The sequence below is a fragment of the Vanacampus margaritifer genome, chromosome 3 (genome assembly GCF_051991255.1).
Source record: "Vanacampus margaritifer isolate UIUO_Vmar chromosome 3, RoL_Vmar_1.0, whole genome shotgun sequence".
Classification (NCBI taxonomy): domain Eukaryota; kingdom Metazoa; phylum Chordata; class Actinopteri; order Syngnathiformes; family Syngnathidae; genus Vanacampus; species Vanacampus margaritifer.
This window is the reverse complement of record NC_135434.1, coordinates 7,190,062-7,213,374: the sequence shown is the minus strand read 5'-3', so window position 1 is coordinate 7,213,374 and position 23,313 is coordinate 7,190,062. Positions and strand designations below refer to the sequence as shown.

Sequence of the window (23,313 nt, the reverse complement as noted above, 5' to 3'; positions counted from 1 at the left end):
TTTCACGATTGCATGTGAATCTTGCGTTAGCTTAGCAATTAGCGAGTCTTTCCTCTTGTCGGAAGTGCATCTTATTTTTACTTCTTTGGTCCTTCCTCGGGTCTCCTGACAGCCTCACGACTCTGGCTGGAAGTGTTCGGTTTAGGTGAACGGTATGTTTTTTTTTAATAGGTTTTAGGTGAACTACTGAATACACACACACTCGCACGCACGCACATACAAAAAAAATAAAAAGAGCAATGATGAGGACATGTCAAATCTGTAAAATTACCGAATGAACAATACTGAGCTCTTCAGGAAAAAAAAAAAAGGAGCGACTTAGCAACATGTTTGGCCGTTCTAGTAGCCAGCCGAAGCTCATTGCTAGCTAGCTGGTTTGTCGAAACACTCGATGAACATTTTTGTGTCAACATTTGACAAAGATAAAGCATAAATGTTATTTCAAGATGTATAGATGTCTCGTTAGCACTCATCGACACAAAACTCCTCTCTCATTAGACTCTTACCTTAGTGGCCTTCATTATAATCATCTCGCTAAAGTCATGAATAATAATGGGCCTTGGCTAGCATAAAGCCAATGTCAGTATATGCGTTGCTTTACTAGATTCCCCAAGGATTAAGATAAGCCACGGAATGACCACGGGGTTTGAAGCAGCCGTCTTAAACATGAGAGAAAGAAATCACGCGAGAGGGAGTTATTGTATGGTATCTGCCTGCTTGAGCGTGGAGGCGTAATATGTCTCACTAATCACATTAGCGCACACCCAGTCGTAAGGACGGAACAACATGGCTACCCATCTGCTTTTTTGCTCCACTAGAAGCATTGTAGCATCAGCACTTAGGAACAAAGATTTCTTGATGGGATGAGGGAGCGCTATTTAGCAGCCGTGGTCTCACAGTAAGATCATCTGTTTAGCGCTGGAGGAAATTGTGGATAAAGAGACAATATGAAAAAAAAAAAAAAAAAAAGGAGACAATCTCCCAACAGTCAAGTCTTTAAGTAAGATCAATCTAAAGGCTCAATGTCGAGGGGCTTAGCGGAAGATAGCTTCTCAGAACTGTGCTTGTCATAGCCAAAGGAGAAAGGACTTAATGTATTCAAGAATTATGCATTTTGAGGCAAAGGCAGAGAGAAAAGAGTTGAGGAGGTGTCTACAGTCTGTATCGTGTCATAAACACGGGAATAATGAAGTAGGCATGTGTTTGATTAAATGAAAATACTGCTTTGAGAAGATGACAAATTAAGACAACCTTAATCACACGCTTGGCTTTAAACAGTGACGACGTCGGGTAAAAGAGACGGAATCTCAATAGCATTAGTGTCAAGCAGGGGGGACGCTTCACTGTCACCTGTGTCACTTCCGTACAATTGCTTTGCTTGTGTTGAACTGCTCTCATGCATTCTTTGCTGACATCTCAGAGGCAGGCCCTGTCTCTTCTGCCTGCCCACTCGCTAATGTTACGTGGCAGAACAAAAGCTTGAGAGCTCATGCCAAGGCTCGCGCTGAAGGAAGTTCCTGGGCATGAGTTGCGCTGAAGGTAATATTACCGCTCTTCCTTCCAGTGTGTCAGCCGATGGACGTTGGGAATGCAATTGTCATGTTTGCTTTGTTTGCCGTGCAGTTTCTTCTCTGCATGTCTGGCCTGTCTGTCCTGTTCCTTCTTGCGTTTTCTTATTTCACAATCTGTCTCCGCGTCCTCACCTCCCCCTCATATTCTCATATTCTCTGCTTGACATCTCGTTTGAGTTGTTTTCTCTCGCGCGCTCACCTTCTCTCTCTGCTTTTGTGTCTTTGATGGCATCGCGGACGGATGAATGACTGAAGCCATAAGGCTGATCCGCCCACACACGTTGGCTGAGCTGTCCTGTGCTGTACTGTTGATTCTCCCGCTCAGCCCATCTGAAAGAGACGGCAGGCTGAGTGTGACTCAGATGCTGAGGTGGGTGGTACGGGCACAGGTGGGTGGTTAAAAAAAAAAAAAGCAAAGTGTAGCATCTTCAACACGCTCACTTTCACTCGGGAGATACTCTGATGAACAGCTGAAACGCGGCAAATTGGAGATGCGAACCGCTTTCAAATGTGATTTACAGTTCAAAGATCGTTGCTGTTGTATCTCTAGGTTGTTTTGGAGGAAAACCAAAGCTCTTGATTTGATGTGCTAGAATAAAACTGCGACTTGTTATGTTAGGTCCCGCAGTCTCAGAGTCAAAATAGCACAAGCAAATCAGCATTATCATAATCAGTCAATCCATGCGGTGCTTCTTAGTTTCATATTCGCGACATCAAATGTTAACAGTACAAATGGTTTCCTAATTTTATTAGCTGGGTGAAATGAGGCTGTGGAGAAACTTCAAACGTATTAAAAAAAAAAAAAAAAAAACGATCTGAAAAATAAAGCTGGTATCATGGAACGAATAGGCATCAAATATTTGTTTGGAGGAGGGGGGAGGGGGGTTTGTTTTGTAGGGTTTTGGAATATACCAAATTGAAAACAAGGCACTGTTGGTTCATAAGCAAGTGAAGAGGTTTTAAATGTGCCCCCAGTTGGCCTATAGGCTTAGATTTTCACATGTGCCACGGGTAATTCTCCCTGGCAGGCTCAAGTGACTAAGTAACATTGTGTGCTCCGAGGGGAACTGCAACTGGCTTATCTTTGAATGTGATTATCTTTATATAATTTGGCTGTCTGTAAAGCAGAGAGTGAGTCACTATCTGAGGGCTATGGAACGTCTCTTCTCTGAACCAAACATAACACAAAGCCTTTGGCTGGACAGTTTTATATTGGACTGACAGTTTTTCCTTTACATTAAACGCTCCAGTAAAAAAAAAAAAATAAATGGTTTAACTACTTTAGAAAAACGCAACTGAAGATAAAATGCATTTTGTCACATGGTAGCCAAACTGCCATAACTTCATGGCATGCAAGTAAGTATGCCACCAAACAAAAATGTTGAATCGGGATCAAACTCGGTGATAGACTGTAATGTCTTAATTTGTCAGATCGATCAATGACGTCCATGAACAGACATTACATGTTATGTTTTGTATATCGGCATTTTTTTGGTGTATGTATTTTTTTCCCCATGCATTTCAAATGGAATCAATTATACGAGGGTTTTCCCTATCCATGAGCCACGCCAGCATCGCCCACAAATGGCGGCGGTTGAGTGCAGTGAATACAAAAGTTCGATATATCATCTTCTGATCCAATGATCGGCTATCTTTTTTTTTTCTTTAACTTTACTTGGTGTATTTATTTTTTTATTTTTTTATTTTTTTATGGAGAGATCAGTATTATTCATTCAGTAATTTTACCAATTTGACATGTCATCATTGCTGTCTCTTTATTTTTTATTTTTTTTAATTATTTTTTTTAAACTTGGTGTATTTATGATCTCTTTGGATTCTCACAAGTGAGGGCACTATTAAATGCCAGACCAGTCAGTAAGCCGTATTATCCTGCAAAAAGGTAAGTACTTTTTTTTATTCAGAAAAGGACTGTTAATCTAGTCCTGCCACAATGATGTACTTTAAATGTTATATTTTGCAGTAAATTTTGATTGACATGAATAAAATAGTTATTACAATTAAAATGCAGGAGATGCATTCATTACTTTCTGTCCGATAAAAGCTACTACAAAAAAAAATAACTCAAGAGAATTGTGTCCACGTGCAAACAAGACAGACCACTTCAAATCACTTTTTAACCTCAATAATGTTTTTGGCTGTGTGCCTTCCAAACCAAAGCAGAAAAAGGGCAAACAAAACACCATAAGTTTAACCACTGTTATTTTCTCATTTACAGGAGAAAGCTATTTTGGGGTCTGCTTCCAGCATTCTTACAAATCGATAGCCATCAATTAGAGGGGAATTAGCGCCTTGACTCCAAGGAATTCTATGTTTCCCTGCGGCCCATGCTGAATTGGGAAAAAAAAAAAAAGCATTGAAGTCTGCTGTTCCTTCTGCCTGGAATCTGTTTCAAAAATGGTCTAAAATGAGGTGGGCTGATGTAATTTGGAACATTGGAAGTTAAATGCTTCAAACTAGTATGACTGATTTATTAATTTGCTTATATTGGTAGGCTTGATGATAACTTTATTATTATTATTATTATTTATTACATTTTTAACAAATTATTTTATTTTTAACAACATTTGGAATTTACCAGCATTAGCTGTTTTGCAGCAAAATTTTGTTGACGTATAGAAAATTTAAGGCCAAGCACTTTTAATTGTCCTGTAAATTATGATTGTATTAAATAGTGGCTACATTACGCACAAGATAGCTACGAGCAGATTTTGGTGACAGTATGCATCCTGGATCCTCTACATCACAGCTCCATGTCTGACGGAGACGTCACCGGGGCTGTCTACCTGACACCCACAACCATCTGTTGGGCGCCTGCGGTGGAGCCTTTAAGGCTGTGCATTTGAGTGGTAATTGAGCCTGAAATGTGCTTAATAATGATTGTCCTGCCTAGCACGCCACATCAGGAGCTCAGAGCTGCGTGACAACCTCGAGCAGCCGACACAGGCAGGCAAGCAGGCCGATAGGAAAGATGAGCAAAAACCCAATTTCTCTTTCTCATTAGTCTCAAATAATGAGGACAGCCTATGTAAAATGCATCACTAAAAAATTGGGTATAAACGGAAGGGAAATTTTGTTTCCCCTTAAAGTTAGTGTTGTGTAAGGTTCTTAATGAATATAAAATAAGTTGCAGCTTACAGCCCCAAAAGAACAGAAGGCCTTAAGAGCCACTTGTCAACTGTGGGTTACAAACAAAAGGCAGGCGTCCTCCCGGTCAGCAGGGGGAGACACTCTGGAATCAGAGGGCGTGCTCTGACGTCCAACGTCACCATCGAGGATTTCGCAAAGCACAAGTTCGACGCGCCCGTCGAACCAAACAGGCAGTAGTTTTGACGATGTCGCACCCTCTACACGCCCCTCGCCTGAGGTGTGTGCGTACAGTAATCATCACGGCTTCTGTTTCAAATCGACAGTATAATCAGTTATTTAACCTGACACGGAACACTGTGCTGTTGTGTTGCGTTCTGCTACAGCTCAAGACTTTGGATGTTTGAGGTTTGGGGAAAAAAAGGGTAATTGCCTGACAAGTGAAGTGAGTCATGAGGAAATGAGCATCTACTGAGGAAAGAAATGTTTTACAAAGTATCTCATACGCACAACAAGCGGAGCCTGCCGGTAGAGCATTACTTATTCCCTCTTAACTGCCTATCCTATTCATTTTTGCGTTCAGCTTACAGCGTGTGGGTGCCGCTTGCCTCACCCTGCTGCATTTGTAACACGCTCAGCAGTACCGAAATGTTACTCTGGGGACACGGCTTCATAAGAGCAATTGCATGCATCACACAGACCGCATTTAAATACCAAATATTGCCCATTGGTTTCTCCCTGCACAGCAACTGTGTTTAGTGCAAGCCGGGGGGATTTGAGCATGCAAACAGATGGGACCGGAGAAAAGATATGGATAAGGTACGAATGAGAACAGGAAGTCTCCTGGGAGCCCCCTCCTTCTTCTGGCACCCACTTTCATGGTGTGTTTATCGCCTTACTCTGTATGAATTACGAATGCAAGCATTGTATAAAGATATGAATGCAGAGAGTGCAACGTCGTTGCGGTAAGAGAGAACGGTCAGATTACTTTGAAACCCTGGAGAACCCACGGGGTCAAATTTGGCCCCTATAAATTCTGCTACTCAAATAACAAAGACCTTTTTTGGGGGGGGTTCTCCAGGGTTAAAACAGGGGCTGTTAACCTTTTTTTTTTTACCTTGGGGGCCAATTTTCTTGTAAAAAGTGGCCTATGATTTATATTGACTTACTATTGTTTGTATGTAATAACTAAATTAAATCTAGTTGAGGTTTATAAAATCATTATCAAATAACAAGATACAATGTGATCATCAATTATATTTATTTTTGTGTAATCACGGACATCTAATAAAATGCCCAGCAAGCAAAGAATTCCAGAATCAACTTCTCCGTTCTGTGTGCATTTATGTGGATGTGTGTTTTTTTGTTTTTTGTTTTTATAAGTGTAACCAGATTGATAATTGTGATTCACTCAAGGGAGTTCTTCACATTATCATTCACGATAATTTGTTTGGGTAAGTCGGGACATTCTGTACAATACTTCGAGGTGATTGGACAATCAGGACGCATCACGTTTGTTATGACCAATCACGGCAACGGATGAAAATGTCATCTTCGGTCTTGTCTTGGAGAAAGAAAAAAAAAAACACAAACATCTTTACCAGATAAAAATGTACAAAGCGCCTCTTGCTGTTCAATATTAAACAACCAAACAGTGAGTAATTCTGCAAGAACAGAATTAATTGCAGCGATTCGTCTATAATAGCGTAAGAGGATTTATTTTTGCATTGATATACAGTGGAACCTCGGAACTCGTACAAATCGGACTTCGACCAAAACATCTGAGTAAAAAATGTCTCGGACTCATGGGCCCAAAGAAAGACAGCAGTGCCGGTGGCAGAAAAGAAAAACTTACAGTGCTACGAACCATAGTGGATTTAGGAAGGAGACTATCGCCCGTTAAAAGTACTTTTGTAAATACTGGCACAAGGACCCCTCTTAGCTGTTCAACAACGTGCCTGACGCTAAACAGCGCACAAGGACCCCTTGGTAGTCTAACAATATGCCCAATGTAAAATACACCAACTCAGAAAGCAGTGGTTTTTAACCTTTTCGGAGATACTGAACCCCACCAGTTTCCTATGCGCATTCATTGAACCCTTAATTGAAAAATAAAAGGATTTTTTTCAAATTCAAGACATAGGTGTAGGGTTTACTGGTGAAGAAAACAGTGAGAGTCACCTGGGATCTTATTCTCAAGCAATGTACTATGACTAAGGCCCCGTCCAGACGAAAGCAAAGCCGGCTTCGTTCCTCAAACAGATCTCGTACACACAGAAGCATTTCAAGACTTGCGTGTGCCCAAAAGAAGACGCTGAGGACGTTTAACGGCTGCAATGTATATGCCAAGCCTGGAGTGGCGCTGTAGCGCAGCCACAGGGAGTGAACGGAAGTGATTCAAGTACAACATTGCTTGTTGAACGTGGGAATAAAGAAGCAAAATATTTTGCTGCAAAAGCATAAGGAAGCTAAGGAGGCTGCGCAAAACGACTACGACGCGGCTATCCGCCATTGTTGTTGACAGATTGACTGTTCGCGCGGTCACGGAAGATTTGGCGCATAAGTCATCAATCTGCAACAATGCGTCGTCATCGAGCTGCGACCATTACATCATCACTGGAGGAGTATCCTGCATATGGTGTCCAGATGGACAGGTACGGGGCGCGTTTTGAAATTTTTCCACTCTGGAACCCGGTTTCAAAAGTGATCGGTTTCAAGCTCCGAAAACCACGCCATCTTGTGGACGAACGGACTAAACGGTAAGAAAAGGCTTTCGTGTGGACGGGGCCAAACACACCACAAAGTAAAACTAATCAGACATTTCTATCAGAAAAGTGCGATACAGTTCAGTTGTCTTTTAAATGTTATTTTCCTACTTTCTATTGCAATCGTCTTCAAAAATCTATATTCAGCTCGTAAAGATATTGCGATATGGTAGTGCAGCAATCACAGCATTTTTCCATATTTTTCCTCTTCTGCGCTGATGAAACACATGTAGGAGCAGAGCTGACAAATCCAGATACAAGATGGACACTGACCTTCCTGGCACGCCGCCTACAGCCTCAAACCCACTCAACATGACGGGTATCTGCGCATTCTTGCTGAAACCGTGGCAGGCGTAATTGCGCCTCCTGTCTAAATGTGATAAAGATATTCTTAAGGACCTTTTCTCTGTGCATCTCCGAGACGCGACTCAACAAGAGGGCTCGTCCTCATCTAAGGATCAGGCCCCAAAGGTCTCTTGCTGGAGTCGTAAATGTAATGAGACGCTGTTAACTAAATTCCGTGAAGGAAAACAAAGCCTGAATCTGAATGTGCAAAGTGAAGCACGATCTGTATTGACTTCAAAGTTGTTCCAATTTTTTTTTTTTTTTGAGAGCTCAGTATTGTTCATTCGGTAATTTTACCAATTTGACATGTCATCATCATTGCTCTCCTTTTTTTTTTTTTTTTTTTTGGTATGTGGGTGATTATGTGTAAGTGCGTGTGTGCGTGCGTGCGTGTGTGTATTCATTAGTTCACCTAAAACTTACTACTATTACTACTAATATTGTCACGAAATGAGGTGTATGTCTAGATGATTTTTTTTTTTTTTACTTCAGTGTAAAGCTGTCCAAAACACTGCGGAGCAATGCAATAAATGTGTTAAAAAATAAATAAATAAAAAGAGTGCATCACAAGACAGGGATCAGATATGTTTCGCGATACAGTGCACGTGTATCCCGATACGTGGCCTTCAAGGTGACATATATTCCCTTTTTTTTTTTTTATGGGTGAGTATGTGTGTGCGTGCGAGTGTGTGCGTTTTCATTAGTTCACCTAAAACCTATTAAAAAATCCCATACCGTTCACCTAAACCGAACACTTCCAGCCAGAGTCGTGAGGCCGTCAGGAGACCCGAGGAAGGACCAAAGAAAAGAAAGGAAAGTGAAGTGTTCCAATTTTAAAACAATATCGCATAAAAATCTAAGGTCATATCAGCAGCCTCATAAACATTTACTAATTATACAGCCGATGTTTTGTTTTTTTTGGGGGGGGGGGGTAAAATGAGAGCCTTAGCATAAAGTTTGGACAACACTGATATAAATGATATAAAAGAAAAATAAAGTCTTGCATAACTCTTTGACTGCCAAAAACGTTAAATAACGTTTAGTAAAATCCTATGGAGGAGTGCCAAAGACGCTAAAAGACGTTTTTTTTTTCAAAACAGAGGTGAAACTAACCATTTTCTATTGTTGATTACTCAAAAACGGAATAAGGTATTCTGATGAAAGATGACAGTCCAATCTTTCATTTGGTAGTATGTGTGTTTCCATAGTCCAAACACATAATTTTCTGTGGACCTTCAAAGATCAGTCAAAATGCTTAAAATCGGCTGGCACCCACGGCATCCCTTTTCTGAAAACGTCTGGCAGTCAAAGAGTTAAAAACACATTTTGACAGATCACAAAAAAACAATTGATGGTGAGAAGGCACAGCAGAGACTGTTACAAAAATGAAATAAAATAAACAGTTTTTCATAATATGTCCCCTTTAGCGTTTCTCCATTAAACTGAGGCAGACAAAGAGTCCTGATCGTACAGTTCTAGTGGGGTGTAACACAGTTTGGGGTTATTGTTCAGATGCCCTGACACGTACTGTACACAGCCTGCTCAGCGTGCACCGCTAACAAAGAATTGGCGTGTTAATGTGTGTCATACTGCCCTTTGAAAAGATAGGACACCCCTGTGACAAAGAACAGCACGTGGCACATGTTTGAGAGGCTGAGGTCACGGTGAACTGTGTCACGGTAAGCCCACCAAACAAATGAGGTGAGCCTATTATGCCAAACCGGCGCTCACACAGATGCATGGATGCCGTAGCGCTCAGCTTACAGAACTCACTCAGAATGGATTGCGCAGAAGTTTGACCACAAAAAAAAAAGCCGCACTTTTGTACCGGTCTTCCTCCCAATCTTGAACATCAACGATAGACCCTCATTTTTGCTCCCTCCAGTTGATGTATAGTTTGCCTTCTTTTTGTCTAAGTGGTGGTAGCAACATGACTTTGGTTTACGACTTCCACTGCTGATTCTGTGAAGACACACTATCTTACATCTTTATTTACAAATGGGATATATGGGTTGGCCCACCATACTGATACTGACATTTCGCCCAAATTCGACTATTGTGAAAAAAAAAACATGGGCGCACTATAAAGATAATTGTTGAACCAATTTAAGATTGCAAATTGAATTGTTGACCAACTTTAAAAAAAAAAAATTGCTTCAATTGGTAACACACAATTGAATTAAGTGTCCAAAGTGAATATATTAAGTTTTATTAATTATGAGTTCATTAAACTTAATACTTTGGATTGGAGTCACTTTTGATTAACTTAATTCAGGTGAATTTATACAATTTATTCAATTTAATATATTCACTTTGGACTAACTTAATTCAATCGTTTGTTACCAATTGAAGCGATTTAAGTTGATCAACCATTCAATTTGTAATCTTAGATTAGAATATCAGTTCATTGAATCTCCTGTTTTGATCAAAAGTTTTTTTTTTAATGCAAACTTGAATAAGAAGCTCATAGAAGCTATCCTGACTTCCTTCCATGTTAGTGATGATTGTTTTGCTATTATTTGAACAGCTGAAGTTCATTTGGTGTTAATCAGACATTTCAGGTGTGTGCTGACTTCCATTTAAAAATTATTTGAATGGGATTGGTTCATTCTGAACCCAACCATATACCCATTTAACTCATTCACTCCCAGCCATTTTTCACTGAAGCAACCCCCTTCGCTCCCAGCTGTTTTACAGAATGTTGACTGATTTTGAAAGTCCCACAGAATATTCTGTTCTGTTGCTATTGCAAACATGGAACCAACCAAAAGAAAGATTAGAGTCTCTTCTTTAATCAGGAAAAAGAAAAAGTATATTTGTATCTGTTTCCGTTTTGCAGCAATTAGCATTAGAATATAGCTACGTTTCATCATTATTCACAAACCTGTTGAAAACACTGGGGGGAAAGAGCTTGCAACATGGCCCTGGCTGATCTCTTATACTCTGCTGCCACCTGCTGGCCGTTTTTTTGTAATAACTACCATTGCTTTAATCGCCCTGTTTGGGTCAAAAGCTACATCAAAAGCTCTAGCATAAAAACATTTAAAAAATAACTAAACTGTACAGGACAAAGTATTGAGTTTTCACACATAGTTGTGAACACTTGGAATACAATCTCACTTACTATCTATATATTTACAGAATGTGTAATACAAAAGAGTTGAAAAAAAAAATAGTTATAATATCAATCACCTATGCATCCAAGTGTACTCTCGACCCTTCCTGGGGACTAAACAACTAAATGGATACCACCAAAAAGCCTGCACTTCACACCTGACATGAAGCGTGTGATATAAATACCTGCCAAATCACGAAACGTCCACCACTGTGAGATGGAGGAGAGGGCAATCAGGTGAATAATGGCCACGGTTTTTACACAAGAGTCTGCAGCGCTGGTTGCCATCAGGAGTAATGTCCACCTTGAACAACTCTTAGTGTGCTATTTGATCAATGCCGCCTGATGGGAAGAGAAAATCAAGCCCATAAACAGGCCCTTGGATGCTAAAAGGGGGAGCGAGACCTGAGGGAGCAAGTGTTGTGTTGTATGGTGAGAGGTATATTGATGGCTGGGTTCCCAGAAGTAGAGGTGTAGACCTTAGAGCACTTTCCCCTCATTCGAACACTGTACAAGTACAAAAATGACATCCTTTTGCAAACGTAATTAAGATTACGAACGTGTCAAGCATTAAACATCACGGCGTGACATATATGACCTTTTTGTTTGTCTTTTAAATCATCCTCCCGTGGTTGAAAAGTTCATCTCTACAAATGGAACTGAGAATGTCGCCGACGACGACTCTTGAAGCTGAGAACGGCAGCGGAAGAAAGACAGCGAGATGGAAAATGAGGAGAAAAAAAAGAAAGACGCGGCAGCAGCGAAGTTTCTCTTCTCGGCTAAGAAGGTGGCGTGTTTCTGTGTCACTCTTTTCCCTTTTCATGGCAAAGGGAGAAGAGCCAAGGTCGAGCGTGTCAGTGTGAGTCAAGCCTGAAAGTGTGAAGACTCCAATTAGACATAGCCCGGGGTCTGACTCCAAAAGACAAGGATAACATACACCCCTCCGTGAAGATGTGCCAAACAACGCATAGCGTAAACACACACACACACACACACACACGCACGCACGCATCTTCACTTCCCTGATTTACATGAAATGCATCTTGATGCCACAGCTGTTTGCACCCCATCTATCATTTCGAGCAAGCAACAGGCACAATTATTAACAAGCAAAATCTGTCATGCCCTATTAGCGCAATAAGGAATCTGCTAAGGCAAGTAAACAATTTATTAACGCATGGCTCATGTATCTTATCATGTGTAGGGAAAAAAATCATATTTATAATTACTCAGTCTGTCTGCACATAATCCAAAACACTGTTTTAACTATCAGTGTATTTATTATTAAATTCGTTGCAGAATGGTGTTACAAAACATCAATGTTTACTTTTTCCTTCTATGACAAGTAGCGTCAAGTGTCCCACTGGGTTTCTTTCCAAAACTCAAAATATTTATTAGTGATAGACAAATATGATTTTTTCAAGGCCGATATCAATTATTACCTAATTCACTCCCAAACATTTTCACTGAAGCAACCCCCTTCGCTCCTGGCTGCTTTACTGGATTTTGACTGATTTTGCAAGGCCCACAGAATATTCTCTCCTATTGCTACAAAAACATGGAGCCTACCAAAAGAAAGATTAGAGTATCTTCTTTCATCAGGGAAAAAACATATATGTGTATCTGTTTCTGTTTTGCAGCAATTAGCATTAGAATATAGCTAAGTTTCATCATTATTCACAAATCTGTTTAGAACTGTAGGTAAATGAGTTTGCTACATGGCCCTGGTAGATCTCTTTTGCTCTGCCGCCACCTGCTGGTCGTTGCTACACCCATTCTCTACAGTTGAGAGGCTGTCTCAAAGCCTTCTGTATGCTCTAGCATAAAAAAATAAAATAAAATACAAATACATTAAAAACATATAAATACGTCTTTGGGACACTTAAAACATTTCAAATAGAATGTATTTGTACGTTTTTGGGAGCAAATGAGTTAGTAGCTAAAGAGAACGATAACCAATATTTCAAGCCGATATTCATTTGCAGTAAAAGAGAAAATATTAGCATCGAAATAAAGAAAAATAATAATATTTTTTCTTTGAATTTAAACATGTAAAATTGACAGCTTTGTCAAAAATTGGCGGGAGCTTCCATGGTCATCAGTGTTAAGGTAAATTACAAACTAAGCAAAACGTTTTCCAAAATTTCAACATTTCTTAATTTCATTTTATTTTATTATTATTTTTAATTCAAAAGTGGTGTGAGTTCCCCTTCTCAGCATATTTTTTTTTTTTTTATAAAGTGGAAATTGAAATAAATCCATAAATGAAAAGTTCCCTGTATCTCACTGGGCGATAAGTGCATGCGAATGTAGCTCATTTAGGGTTTTCGTCAGGGTTTGTAAAAGGTTTGAAAAGATCTTTGCAGGCAGTAAAAAAAAAAGTCTGAATATGTTTGAAATGTCCGATAATCGGTCTATCCCTAATATTTATCTTAATTAAAAAAAGCACAAGTAGTTTATGGTGAATTCCATCAAAAGTGAAAAAAAAGTATTAAGCGTAATTACAGAGGAGGGGAAAAAAATGCAAAATGCAAATGTGAAAGAGCAACAGTGAGAGGATGCAACGATAAATGTCATGAACGGAGAGGTGGAAAGAAACTCTCGGGAAGCAAGAGTGGAAAGGGATGGCGCTCACTTGTTTTGCTCACTGGTCTGCGGCTGCCTGTGTCAGGGGTACAAGTGACCCAAAACCAGATACTCTCCCTGCTGTCGTGCATCTCCCGAGACCTTCAGTCCGCTGACCCAATTTATTAAAGATTGATCTTCATCCAAACTCTCGATGTGATCTCTGCGCCACTTTTCACTACCCCATAAATTTGGACTGTAACTTGACATCGATTAAAGTTTCAATGGTTCAAAATGAAAGCAAAATATTGTTTCAAATTCTGTCTATGCTACTTTTTTTTTAATAATAATCACTCCGGTTAATTGTGTTGAATAGCATTTCAGAAAATGCTGCATCAGGGGGTTTTGGAAAGCAAAATGCATGTTATTTTAGTGGAGAATTCCTGCCACATCATGTAAGTGTACTAGACAGTTGGAACCGCACTATAAATAAAAAAATGTCCGTTTTTGCTCTGCATGCACAAACCCCGGCCATAATGCTGCACTACAAAATTAGAAAAGACTTCTCTTTCCAGTTTCCCTCAGTTTGACGGACAAACAGTATTTAGGGACAATATGATCTTCGTTACATTGCGTCACATTTGCAGGCACGTTCAAGATGCTACTATAGTAATACATGTGGACATTATTCTGTAGTTTGTTGCATGTTTTTCATTGTTGTGCTTTCCATGATTACTGCTTGAGCATAATAAGTTCTTTCGTCTATTTCTTTTGTCTCCCGAAACCAGGTATGAAAAAAAAAACTTATTATGGGAGAGCTGTCAAAAGTAATCGATTATTTTTTTTATTTTTTATTTATTTTATTTTTTTTTGGGGAGAGCTCAGAATTGATCATTTGACATGTCATCATCGTTCTCCTTTTTTTTTTTTGGAAAAAAAAAAGTAATCGATTAATTGATAAGTAATCAATTATCAAATTAATTGACAACTATTTTAATAATCGAGTAATCGTTTGGAGCCATTTTTTTTTTATTAAATTGTTCAACTCCTTTGATTTCAGCATATCAACAGTAATTGCTGATTTCTGTAGTCATTCATGAAAGAAGACTGATTTATCTTCTGTGTTTAATCAAAATAAGACTTTTGCAAACATCTGTTTTTACTTTGGAAAAATAAACACTCATCACTGATTAATAAAGAGTAATCAGTGGGGGGAAAAAAAGTTTTTAATACACTTTCATGCAATATATAAATGATTCAATTAGTCGATTAATCGATTGGATAATCGATAGATTAATCGATTCTAAAAAATATTTGATAGTGAAGCACTAGTCTGATCACAGCATTCTACTTCTTCCCGGCCAATCGTGGGCCAGCTTGTCCATCAATCTCTCCCAACTTTGGAAGAAGGTGCAAGTAAACGTGTGAAGAAAGCTCAAGAGATTGAAGCATCTTCTGTCGTCCCTAACTGCGCTCCCTCTGTCCAAGCAGCATATGAGTTAGACTGAGTGGCCCTGCTCCAGCATGTTGAATAATGAATTAGAGGCTGATATCCTGTGACGGAGACTGGGAGAGAGCACTTCCTCCCTGGGCCAGAGTGGGGCTTGAATACACGTGAATAATGCATGGTCAAAAAGTGGGTCTGTCGAAATGACTCAATACGAGGAGTCAAGTGCAAGATTATCTTTCCACGGTGATGAAAGTATTACAGTTTTTATGGCAAAAAATGAAAGGGTATGTTAGTAGTTACACTTCTTTGTCAGCAAGTAAGGATTCCGCACACATGATGTCACATTCAGATTTTTTTTTTTTTTAAATATATATTTTTAAAATATATCCATGGTTATTGTTTATTTCAAAGTTGCCGGTCGTCCTGGTGAAGTGGTGGCGGACTCTGTTCATTTTTAGGGACTCTGGTTTCTCTGAGTCATTCACTTAGTGATCTGGTTCACACAAGTGTTGTGGTGCTTTTGCACCCCAGAAAAAAAAAAAAAGTCAAAACAACAAAATGTGTCCTCAAGTAGCCTCTAACCATTTGTTCATCCAACAAATACTGTAAATGTGTTCTTGTTTTGCTTACAATAAAATGTTGCACACCAACCCCCCACCCCCCAATACCAACACATCTCTGCATAAACATTAAATATAATACAAAAGACTAAACAGAAGAATTGATACAAAAGCAAGCTTGTGAGAGAAAAAAAAAATCGTCTGACTTTTACTGAATGTAGAATCGGTTCCGCATGGCCTACACAGAACAGTTCAACCTTATTTCTCCGTTTCCCCTTTCTAAGTTTCATCCAGGGATTCTGGTTACACGGATGTGGAAAAGTATAATAATCACGGCACCTGTCTGTTAAAAAAAAACAACAAATTCCCTTTGACAGATTTATAACATATTTACTTATCTTCATACAGATGTCAATTTACACTTGCAGTCTCCCACAAGACCAAATGGGCCCCCCTCTGTCCTTCCCGGGGCCGAGTCAGCCTCCAAAAAAGCTGCAAACCGCAAAGCTCCCGCTCGGCCCCGGCGCTCTCGGCTAACCGCTAATCCATGTGTTTGATACATTAGACGCTCCGGTTGGCTTTGTTCTGCTGGGATGTGTTGTCCGTTCTCCCGCCAAGTCGCACTCTCTCCCCCTCCGTCTTCTCGCTTGCTCCCGCTTGCGGTCCGCAGGATTACGCCGGAGTCCACAAGATTTGTCTAATTGTCTTTAATTAGGGATGGTTCAAGCCAGAGTCACAAAAAAATCAGGCTGCGTTGACCGGCATTTGACCAAACAGGAGCTTCTTTTACACTTCCTGTAAACGCTGGCGTTTTTCCCCATCTTGCGTTGTTGTGTTTCAATGGCAAGTGACACGCAATAAATTGAGGCGGGACGACATCCGTATGTATGGAAATTCCACGACGCCGGGACAGTGCGTGAAACCTCGACAAATAGTTTTATTCCACCATTGTTGTATTGACGATTGTTGTCTGTATCTAAAGGTAAAGGCAAAAAAACTACATGGCCATCTTCTTCTCCGCACAAGTGGCTCGACTCCTATTTCATTTATATAGATGCAGAAACTGAGTTGGAACCAAGTAAAAAAAATAAAAAATAAAAATATATATATTTTTAAATAATAATAATAATAAATAATAAAAATAATAATAATAATAATAATAAATTTAAAAAATAAAAAATAAAAAAGTACTCGCGACGGATATCGATACTGGTATCGTCCCCCGCTCTCGTAGCCATGTTTCGGTGAAAGACTGCGGGGAACGAAAGTTTAGTTCCGTCTCGTTTGTTTCCTGTGTCCCCTTATGAGGTAACACGTGTTCATTTCATTACTTCCGGCAGCGCCATTTCGGAGTGCGTTACTGAGAATAAGTACTTGTAGCGAGTAATATCACCTCTATATCTGTGTTTGTAGCTCACGTAACTTTGCCATGTTTAATTGTCTCGCTAACGTCGTGAGCTGCGGTGCTAAAAAATAGAACGTGCCGTTTACGGCCCTTGTAAATGCCAATTGTAGCTCTCATACATGCTACATTATATTTGTAATGAACGGAGAACGTGAAACAGGAAACGGAAATACAGAGCAGCCTTCTAAATTAAAAGCATGGATTTCAAAACAAGATCTAATTAAACAGCTTGAGGAATTCTTGACATGGTAGATATTAACTCATTCACTGCCATTGACGGCTATAGACGTGAAAAATTCATTTAAACTATTTCTATTAGTTTCACATTTTTTTCCACTTTTGTTAACAAGAGTATGAAAACCTAGAATTTTTTTACTGTACATTTGGAACAGATAAAAAAAGTGGGATTAATCGTGAGTTAACTATTGAAGTCATGCGATTAATTACAATTTAAAAATTTAATCGTCTGACACCCCTAATTTTTAATAATCTTTTCTTCTTTTTTTATTAGGAGCATCAGGCGATTATTTATTTATTTTTTGTAATTAATCACATGACTTCACTAGTTAACTCAATATTAATCACAAATGTGATATCTGTTATAAATGTACAGTAAAAAATGTTCTAGGTTTTCATACTCTTGTTAACAAAAGTAGAAAAAATGTGAAACTAATAAATAGTTCAAATGAATTCTTGACGTCTATAGCCGTCAATGGCAGTGAATGAGTTAATAAATTACTTGAAGCCCTATTGTATTGAATTGAATTATTTGCACTTCGCTGTATTTCTTAAAGAGAAGTTGTGCAACCACATATTTTGATTTTTTTTCTGGCCACTGGATTATTTGTTTCATCTTATTTATATATTTTAAAAAATAATTAATTAATTAATAATAGTGTGTGCTCTATGCTAAATTACTTTTATGAGCAAGTTGAAAACATATAATTGTAGTTGGGATATGTATTTACATTTTCTTAAATTATCTGTCATTGTTTTTTTTGGTGTGGAAATTTTATGTATCATAAGTACTAATGGTATCGACACTTGGTATCGGTACCGGTGAGTACTGAAGATTTGAGTATCGGTATCACAAAAAAAAGTGGTGTCAAACATCCCTCAAGAAAATGAAGGTCATGAGAGAAATAGGCAAAGGCGCAATCAGATCATGTTGGAGAAAAATCCCTGTCATCACGTCTTTGCTTCTGAATAGGCTTGTGGGAGCCGTAGCTCACTATGCATTTATGTAGTGTTTAAGTAAATTGTGGGTCAGGGACACTTTCCTTTGGCATGATGGAATGTGTTCCCACTCAAATAAATTCTCCACTGAAAAGCATTAAATGCAAGAGAGCCCCGTGCTCCAGTCAGTTAAGAACTACGCAGACCTTCGAGGCTGGGATAAGACGCGCAACTTTGTCGGATTTATATCAACATCCAAGTGAATTCAGCATTTAACACAGACACTAATGTTGGGTTCTCTAATAATGTGTTGTCACATTGAAGTCCAATAATTTAGACACAAACATGATACGTATTGCACTTTGTGTTTTAAGTCAACATTTGGCCATATTCACGCGCCATAATTTAAGTTACACTTTATAGATTTTAGCCTGCGTCCCATGTTTTTCTATCATTTAGTGATTACATTTAGATTTGTTTTCATTAGCTTAGCTCATTCACGGCCATAAATTCATTGAAAATATATATATATTATAACAATTAGGGGCAAGGGGCGATTACAATTTTTAGTTGTAATTAATCGATTACAATTTTTAATTGTAATTAACTCTTTGACTGCCAGACGTTTTCAGAAAAGGGATGCCGTGGGTGCCAGCCGATCTAAGCATTTTTGACTGATCTTTCAAGGTCCACAGAAAATGTTGTGTTTGGACTATGGAAACATACATACTACCAAATGAAAGATTGGACTCTCATCTTTCATCAGAAAAAAAAGTTTGTTTCAACCTTATTTCGTTTTTCAGTAATCAACAATAGAAAATTGTTAGTTTCAACTCTGTTTTGAAAAAACGTCTTTTAACGTCTTTGGCACTCCTCCATAGGATTTTACTAAACGTTATTTAACGTTTTTGGCAGTCAAAGAGTTAATCGATTACAATTTTTTAATTGTAATTAATCGATTACAATTTTTAATTGTAATTAATCGATTACAATTTTTAATTGTAATTAATCGATTATAATTTTTTAATTGTAATTAATCGCATGACTTCACTAGTTAACTCACGATCAATCACAAATTTGACTTCTGTTCTAAATGTACAATGAAAAAATTCTAGGTTTTCATACTCTTGCTAACAAAAGTGGGAAAAAAATGTTTAACTAATAAAAATATTTAAAATATTTTTTTTATGTTTATAGCCGTCAATGGCAGTGAATGATTTTTTTTTTTTTAAGCGAGAATTTTTTTTATAAAAAAATTCAATCAATCCTGTTGATTGGACCAACTCAGAAAGTGACAACACATCATTTTTGTTTCAATGCTATCGTGCTGAGCACCAGAGGAATGCCAGATTAATATGGCTGTTAATTCCAACCGACTGCAACATACTGTAATCGACAATAAATCATCAAGTTGTTTTCATCCTTATTACAAACTTGCTTGTGACAACTGGTGAAACCACTTTTAGTTCATGCGTGGTCGGATGAGTTACTATTTACAAACAACACACAAGAGGAAAGCCACACGTTGCAGTTGCGCTGTCAGTTGTAAATTTGAAATACTGCAGCCTACTGTTTTCCTAATTCATCTAATAATGTGGTCAAAATCACGTCAGCAACCCTGTAAGTTTCTTTCTGCCAGTTTTCCTTCTGGAACAAATAGAGTTTGTGTGTGTTTGGTGCTATTTCATTGTCTAATAATGTCTCCTTCCTAAAATAAGTTTTCACTTTTTTACAGACATGCACACATACACAAAAAATAAAATAAAATGTAAAAAAAAATGGACCAAATGCTGATTATATTACATTCATCAATTTTTTTTTTCCAATAGGTTTTAGGTGAACTAATGAATACACACTCACTCGCATGCACACACACACACGCACGCACATACACATACATATAACCACCCACATACAAAAAAATAAAAATAAAAAGTATTTAAAAAAAAATTTAAAAAAAGGAGAGCAATGATGATGACATGTCAAATCGGTAAAATTACAGAATGAACAATACTGAGCTCTCCAGGAAAGAAAAAATAATAAAAAATTTAAAAAAAATGAAAATTAAAAATTAAAACATTCATCAATTTCATTGAGGTGGAGATGTTTAAGGCAAAAAAATATATATATAGATTTTTGATCAAAATACGACTTCTGTCTCAGCTGTCTCTGATAGATTTATCTTGCCAAGGTGTGATGTCTTTAAAATAATAATTCAAATTAAATTTAGAGGCACGAGATAGATTATTTACATGATATTCTAGCGTCAGGCCATAAATACATGCTATTTGTGGGGAATAGTGACTGAAATAGCGGAAATTTGCAAATAACTGACGCCTATTGAAATGCATTAGGGGGGGAAAAAAAATCTTTAAAAAGGTTAAATTATTATTATTATCATTATGTGCTTTTCACAACAACAACAACCAAACGGAGGAAATGGAAAAAAACATATATTTTTTAAAAATATTTTAAAACGGTATTGATGATAATGAATGTAACAGTGGTTCTTAATTCCACTTGTCGGACAAAGCTTTCGTTCCACAGTAAACTTTTTGAAAAGGAGCGATTTGATTGCTATAGCTCCATTTAATCACTAAATATTTATTTGTTCAATCAGCTATTTGCACAGAATTCAAGTGATTGTTTTGAAGCCACTGTACATATAAAACTGATTCATTGTTGGTTCCTCAGATGAATTTGGTACACGACATTTTCTGTGTAACTTCGGTTCAGTTCAGGTATTCATTCCCAAGAAAAAAGCTACGGGAGTTCCATCGGATCGGACCAAAGATGGAAGAAATGAATAGGACTTTATTATTCATCACGACGTTGGCGTTGCGAAATCGTGAACACAATATATCCATTTGCATCATCCTAACATCTCGGTCCTCTGTCTTTGCCGACATTAAGAATTGAGTTCCGTGCCGGTTCTGGTCAACACCTTTTGAATCTCAGCAACCTCAAGACAGAGTTTATTCATTTCACACTGACTCGATAGAAGGGGGTTTACCTGCGTGTCGGTTGTGTACAGCAAACAATCACAGTTATTCCACATAAGAAGTATACCTCGAAGGGATTTCTGAAATAAACTATCTTTGTTACAAATGCCATAAAATGCTGCTAATGCTTCAGAAAAAAAATAGCAGATAATGTCACCAGGATTAAAAATGTTTCTATACACGAGTAAATTACAAGCATTGGGCATATAATTGGTAAACCCGAGGTGAAATCAATGTGGAATGGTGGAAAAGACATGCCAGACTTCTCATTGGCCTGAAGGCCATTTTAATCTGGCATCTTGTCAATCATAAAGTCATGATTTATAAGTTCACAGAAATGAATCACATAGCTTAAGGGTTTGGTACGTTTAAAGTAATATAAAAAGTATGCTCTCAATTTCTGATTAGAAAAAAAACGCAGATGTCGGTGGCAAGGACGCAGGGAATCTTTGAATGTCTCACGATTCGATTCCGATTTTTGGGTGTGCGATTCGATTCAGAATCAATTTCCGATTAAGAACGATTTTTGATTCAAAATGATTTGATTGGCAATGATTTTTGCTTCAATCTAAAGATGTTGTCGGAATCGTAATGATCTACTCCAGTCCGACTCGCTAATGCTAATTAGCGCTTTACTCGCGGCACTTTTATCCTTCAAAAGAACGGCTCCACACTGCAAAAAAAAACTAACTTTTATTGGAATCACTTGATGGTGACTTTTTCCTTCTACCCTCTAATGTGGCTACAACTTAACAGTGTATCAGACCGTGTGGATCCCCACTGCCTCTAAGTAGCCAAATCGGGTACAACATGAACAGCGCTCCCAATAAAGGCACACACAAACAAAGAGAAGACAGTATAAAATAATTTAAATAAAATCAATTTTGGGACGTTTAAAATCGATTCTGAATTGTACTGAATGAGAATCGTGATTCTTATGAGAATACATTATTGGCCACACCCCCTATGTATGACCCAAAAGACAAACCAATATTTTTGGGCTGAATGGCATTACATGATGTATATCTTTTCTATAAGTATATATGTTCTTGTTAAATATCTAATTGTGCAAATAAAAAGGAATTCAAAACAAATAGCTAGACATTGAAAAAGAACATTGCCTTTTTTTCCTTCCTTTTTTTTTCTTTTTTACATATATATATATTGACTATAATCCGTTAGGCAGAAGTAGGCTGTTGGCAAATATCCTATTAAGTAAAACAAATAGTACACTAAAAATGAGTAATAATGAATAATGCATAACCCATAAAATTGTCCTGGCAACAATAAATAAATAAACAAGTATATCAGATACAGTTAATACAGTGCAATTAGCAAACTACTGGTCACTTTATCTTTGCTTGATGACTTCCATCTGTCATAGGTCAGCACTACGGCACTAATGCTACCCTTACCTTACGTGAATAATGTCTGTACTTAAATGTCACATCTTTCTTTGCCACTGTTGCTTGTTACTGCACTAAGTCATCCTTTACATGCAAACGTGCAAACAGCAAAACTGGGCACTATGAGAAAAAAAAAACTAGCCTATAACAATGACATGCAAATATTTATTTTGATTCCAATCGAGGTCTGTCTGCCACACAGAGAGTAGCGCAGATCTATCCAGCAGAACCAAAACAAGCATTTCAAAATGTAAATAGCGATATGATATTTCATCCCGTATCGCAACAGAAAATATATCGCCGCATTGTAAAAAAAAAAAAAAAACGACGTGCCTCCTAGCCCAAGTAGGACATATTGTGAAGTTTAAGTGCGTTGGCCTGACTTGCATGGCTTCTAAGTGGGACACGGGCAGACTTAAATTAAAGAGAGGGACAGCAGTTGCATGCATGCACAAAACATTGAGGCTGGTTGCCTAGTCACAGCGGAACAAAGCGCTGCATCCTGGTCCCCGCAGAGATGCTGACTCAGCCAAATCCCTCAATTGCAGCCTGCAGTTTGGCCTCCAGGAACACAGCGTGACCCACATATAACTCCTTGTGAAGTATCGCGCGGCCATTTCGCCATAACGTCTTACTTCACCTTCAACTAAAACAATGGCTGACGATTCAGCTGAATTCATTTAAAAAAACAATAATAATAATAATAATGATAATAACTTGGGGACTAGCAGGAGAGACTCTCGCACGCACACACACATACAAAAAATAAATAAAATTAAATTAAATTTAAAAAAAAATTTAAAAAGAGAGAGCAATGATGATGACATGTCAAATCGGTAAAATTACCG

General features: G+C 38.1%; 1 long non-coding RNA gene across 1 annotated transcript in view; it reads right to left on the bottom strand.

The window, feature by feature from the left end:
- Window positions 1-1,187: 1,187 nt before the first annotated feature.
- LOC144049382 (uncharacterized) overlaps window positions 1,188-23,313 on the bottom strand; it is a 36,287-nt gene continuing 14,161 nt past the window's right edge. The window contains exon 2 of the long non-coding RNA XR_013293545.1: window positions 1,188-1,901. This is a non-coding gene — a long non-coding RNA (uncharacterized LOC144049382). The remainder of the gene's footprint in view (window positions 1,902-23,313) is intronic.